Source organism: Sinocyclocheilus rhinocerous, unplaced genomic scaffold (genome assembly GCF_001515625.1).
Source record: "Sinocyclocheilus rhinocerous isolate Xijiao unplaced genomic scaffold, SAMN03320098_v1.1 scaffold153, whole genome shotgun sequence".
Classification (NCBI taxonomy): Eukaryota; Metazoa; Chordata; class Actinopteri; order Cypriniformes; family Cyprinidae; genus Sinocyclocheilus; species Sinocyclocheilus rhinocerous.
The window spans coordinates 1,485,088-1,490,715 of record NW_015660878.1 but is presented as its reverse complement, the minus strand read 5'-3'; the positions used below and the strand labels follow the sequence as shown (position 1 = coordinate 1,490,715).

Sequence of the window (5,628 nt, the reverse complement as noted above, 5' to 3'; positions counted from 1 at the left end):
AACTTTAAAGGCGATTTTCTCAATATTTTGATATTTTTGCACCCTCAGATTCCAGATTTTCAAATAGATTTATCTCAGACAAATATTGTCCTATCCTTACAAACCATACATCAATGGTAGCTTTTTCAGCTTTCAGATGATGTATAAATCTCAATAAAAAAAAAAAAAGACCCTTATGACTTTGAGGTTTTGGTCCAGGGTCACATGTTTTATTTGTGTTTTATTTTCCGTTTAAGCTTTATCAGGATGTAATTATAATTTCATGTAACCAATTTCAGTTTGTAGCAGCCAGGATTCAGCTCATAAATGTTTAGCAATAATGCTATTTTATATGTATAAAAAAGTCAGTTTTGCTAAAACTGTCGTACAAACACATTTCTAAAAATATGTACAGCACGCCAGCTGCGACATTTCCGCTATCCCTGTCATGTGAATCATTTCCACCGTTTCGTGGAAAAGATCCGACTCAAAAGAGCGATTCATTCACGAACCGGACATCGCTAGTAGTCATTAGTGGGCGAGTACACACACACACACACACAGTATACTCTTTTCAAGTAAAACAGTGTCCGTGTCCTGTAGAATGCGTGTATATCTAAGTACATTTAGTTTGTGCATAGTTATCGCTCTTCTGTCTTTAGTATTTTTGTTCAGTAAACATGACGCTAAAAGTTTTTCGCCTGTTTTAAAGCAAGTTAGGGCGCCACTGGAGCCATCCGTCGCTTCGGCCAATCACAATGCACTGGGTCAGCTGGCCAATCAGAGCAAACTGGCTTGTTGGAAGGAGGGACTTTGTAGAAAACCAAGCGTTTGAGAGAGGCGGGGCATAGAGGGCCTACAATAATGTACAGTATTTGAAAAATGTGTTTTTTGAACATTAAAGCATGTCAACATATTCTGTTACACCAAATACACAAAATAACCCCTTTAACTTAAATGGAGTAAAATCAAAACAACGAGCCACCGCAACCACATCACACAGACCGCTGTAAATCAGATTTGTTTCATTAATTTTGTTTAAAGAATGTTTGTTTGGCGGAATTCACTTAAGTGGCGTTTTAAAAGTTTTGTTTGTTTGTTTGTTTGTTTTAAAAGGGTGAATTGTATCTTCTATATTATTCGCATAGGAGGTCAGAAGTACAGGAAACGTCCAACACTCCGAATCCACATGAAAGGAAAACGATGCGCATGACAACAGCCTGTGTAATTCCACACTGACTCGGTGTTCACACCTTACCTGTACCGATTCACTGTCAAGGGAGAGCGCTGACATGTCGAGAACGTTGTTGAGATGTTGAGCAGTGATGCAACAGACCACAAACTGCCAAATCACGCCTTTCTCACGCACACCTGTGTTTCAGCTGGTAGGCTCAGATTACAGGCAAATGGGTGATTTTGTCTTGAATTTCTCTAATTGATTGAACTTATCTCAGGAAAAAAAAAAAATAAAAAAAAAAAATATATATATATATATGCGTATGTGTGTGTGTGTGTGTGTATATATATATATATATATATATATACACACCAAATTACCCCACAAGAGTAGTAAAACCTGACATTTTTTACATTGTGGGGACCAGCCTGCAGTAATTAAAAATAATTAAAAAAAAATAATTAAAAATAGTAAATGATGCTTATCTGAATGTTTAACAGTGCAAAAAAAAAAAAAATCTGTAAGGGGTAGGTTTAGGGTTAGGGGATAAAAATATTGTTTGGTCAGTATAAAAGTAGTAGAAGTCTATGGAAAGTCTCCACAATTCACAGAAGCAAACGTGTGTGTGTAAACAAAATTATATATATATATATATATATGCGCATGTATGTATATATATATAAAATACCAAAAAAAATTGTAAGACCTATTAGATGTTTAATAAACTATTATAATAAAAAACATTAAATATATTTTAATAATTATCACGTCATTCATTTTTTACATTAATTTCAATGTTTATTTAATGTATCTTGCAAAAATGTTAAACTAGAAAATAATTGCAAATAATTAGGGAATAGAAACAGCTCTTTTTGTTGGAGATGTAGTTGTGGTATTGTTTATTTACTAATCCATCATTTTATCAGCCAATCTGTGTTTTTTTTTTTTCTTTGTTGTGATACCTATAAGATACATTTAGTAAGATCAAATATCTTAGTGCATCACATTTAGTTGAAATTTTTAGTTTAGTTTGTCACCTTTTTTAATTTTTAAAAGTTTTTTCCTATTTAATTTTGACACGTATTGTTGAAATAAAAAAAATTTAAATTATAAACTAAAAACAGCTCCTTTAAAATGTAGTTTCTGTCATTTTTTGAACAGAGAGAGCAGCTTCTTTTTGCAGATCATTTGTTGGAAAAGTGGTGGTCTTATTTACTCATCAATCTTTTTATCAGCCCATTTAGTTTTTTTTCCCTTTGTAGTGAGACCTATTAGATAGCTTTTGTTAACTATTATAACAAAGTTACTTTTAAACAAATGTTAAATGTTTAATTCAAATGTTTTTTTTCTTTGCCCATCTTATTACATAAAAAATTGTCTGTTTAATTTTGATATTTAATGATTATTGCAAACTTGACTGCAAATTATTAGAAAATAAAACGTATATTTTATTTTATTACTCATATTTTATACATTATTAACTCATAATGAAGCTCATTTAAAAAATCAATATTTTCTAAAGGATAATCTCCTTGCACTGACTGTTTGTTTGAAAAGAAGTAGTAGCTAGTTTATTTACTCATGGTGTTCAGTAAAACAAACTGATCTATTTACAGAGATGTTGCGCACAAGGTATATTCACCTGGACAGCGAGAGACGATGCAGCTGGCTGTGGTGGCTTGTGGAGAGAGACATGGAGAAGCTGTCAACATGCTCAAGACCGCAGCAATGCTCAGCAGCCGAGCCTTGAGATTTCACATCTTTGCAGAGGAGCAGTTACACACCAGCATAAAAACAGCAGTCAGTATGAGCCAGTTGTCATTTCTGACATATGCATGCACATCTATGTTGTTTCACAAGAATGTGCATGTGTTTCCAACATCAAAGGGAATACATGTCATTTTAAATGGTCAACGTAATTTCTTCAAATCTGTTCTGATGAAGAAACAAACTCATCTACATCTTGTATGGCCTGAGGATGTCAATTTTCAGCAAATTTTCATTTTTGGGTGACCTATTCCTTTAATCTGCTACTAAACTGTTGAGAAACTGTATAAAGAGATGAAAGATTTACTCTTTTCCAATGCATTTTCCACTTGTACAGCTGGATTCCTGGCCAGCTTTCATCCGAGCAAAATTCAGCAATGTTGTTCACTCCATTTCATTCCCCCATGAGAACCATGAAGAGTGGAGTCAGCTTTTCAAGCCATGTGCATCACAGAGACTCTTCTTACCAATGAGTAATACTGCAATTTAAAGTTTAGTTTAAAATATCTAGCTTAACTATTTTAAGCAAAAGCTGATTTTTTGGCTTATGTCGTTTAAAAAAAGGTTACAGTGATTGCACTAGAAAATGCTGCTTTCCTTTTGGAAGATGCCAAAAAATTCATATGACTCTTTTCTGAAATAGCAATGTTATTTTTCTAAAAATAGAAAATGAATTTGCAGTTTGACAAACTATTTGCAATTCCATTCTTCTCTCTACAGATGATGCTAAAGGAGGTGGACTCCTTACTCTAGGTGGACACCGATGTCCTCTTCCTGCAGCCTGTAGAGCTGATCTGGGACATGTTGACGCACTTCAACTCCACACAGTTAGTAGAGCACCAGAGCATGAGGAGTCGCAGATTGCCTGGTATAGTCGCTTCTCCCGGCATCCGTATTATGGAAAAACTGGCATCAACTCTGTGCATGCTGATGAATTTGACCCGGATGCGAATGACACAATTCAAAGTGAGATTAAAGTGCCGGACCCTAAACGTTCTTCCTTTGTATGAGGGCTGATGTACCTGGACAGAGCTATTCGTGCTCAATCTGGATGTCGCCATCTTGTTTCAAAGGCAAACATGTTTTGACCAATCATGTGGGCTGCAAATGTCATGTGACATTCTATTACTATATTAAAACACCTACCATCAAACAGAAAGGCATTTTTTTTTTAAATCAAATTTAAAAAGAATATAATTCATATAAAAATACAAAACACAAATAAAATATCAAAAATAAAGAGATTTAATAATAATAATATTTACCCAAGTAATATAAAGATATATATTTTAAGTTTGGGCTTGGTAAGATTTCTGAAAAATATTATGAAAGAAGTCTCTTGTGCTCATCCAGGTTACATTTTAATAAAAAAAAAATACAGTAAAAAACAGTATTATTGTGAAATATCACTTCAATTTAATATAAATGTTTTCTATTTGAATATATTTTAAAACAAATTATTCTTGTGATGGCAATGCTGAATTTTCAGCAGCCATTAAATCAGTCTTCAGTGTCACATGATCCTTCTGAAATCATTCTAATATGCTGATTTGGCGCTCAAGAAACATTTCATATTATTATCGGTGTTGAAAACAGTTGTGCTACTTATTTAAATACATTCCAGTAAAATTTGTGCAAAACATCTATTTATCTATTTATGACTCCATGTTAATGGGGTTTTTAAACATGTAATTACATTTGAGTCCAGAAGAGGGGGGTAAAGGTCTCTTTACTCATTACAAACTCTACTCTTTTTCTTTTTTCGCTCTGCATGGACAGAATGGCATGACTTCTGTTGGTCTGCACTGGGACGAGCTTCTGATGCCTCTGTTACAGGAATACAAGCTTAACATAACCTGGGGTGATCCAGATCTGATCAATGTCATCTTCCATTACAATCCAGGTAAGCGTTCCTTATAGTTTTATTCCCTTTCAAGTCTCTATAACATATGTGTGTGTTCACCCAGAGATTGTATTTACCTTCCCCTGCCATTGGAACTACCGTCCTGACCACTGCATCTATGGCAGCAACTGCATCCTGGCAGAGGAAGAGGGTGTTTTAATGCTACATGGCAACAGAGGAGTGTTTCACAGCGACAAACAGCCAGCCTTCCAGGCTGTGTATGACGCTTTCAAACATGTAAGTTGTATTATTTTAGAGGGGATTTGTTAGTTGCTAGTTTTTAACTTTTGTTTTTTCCCCCATCCATTCCAAAGCTAATAAATCAACTCTTTACTATTTTCTGGCAGTACTTATTTGGAGAGGATCTCATAAAATCATTCTTGTTACCCCTGGAGGAGGCGCTGAACGGAACCACTCACACATACGGTGGGAAAGTTAGTCATTTCTTTACCAGAGGACTTGGAATGTCTGTAAGGAAGATCCAGAGAATGCTTCCAGCAGGTGGCTGAGCTGTAATGTTGTTGCTGAATAATGACAGAAATGTATTCTCCGAGACAGGATAGGAGTGTCGCTGCTCTTCCATTCGAATCTGTGCAATATTAGTAGAATGGGTTGAATGATGAAATGTGAATTTTTATCCTAGTTAAAGGGACAGTAAAAAATAAATACAAATAAAAAGTCATTATTTAGCCAAATGTCATTCCAAATCTGAACGACTTAATTTCCAGAAACAAATAAGGTAAATTGTTGTGACTACTGTTATGCTTCTTTTGTAGTGCTTTTGGATGTACTGTTGTACTGC

The 5,628-nt window shown here is 34.6% G+C and overlaps 1 pseudogene; it reads left to right on the top strand.

The window, feature by feature from the left end:
• The first annotated feature begins 583 nt into the window (after positions 1 to 583).
• LOC107725539 (glucoside xylosyltransferase 1-like) lies at positions 584 to 5,349 on the top strand (annotated as a pseudogene).
• Positions 5,350 to 5,628: the final 279 nt, after the last annotated feature.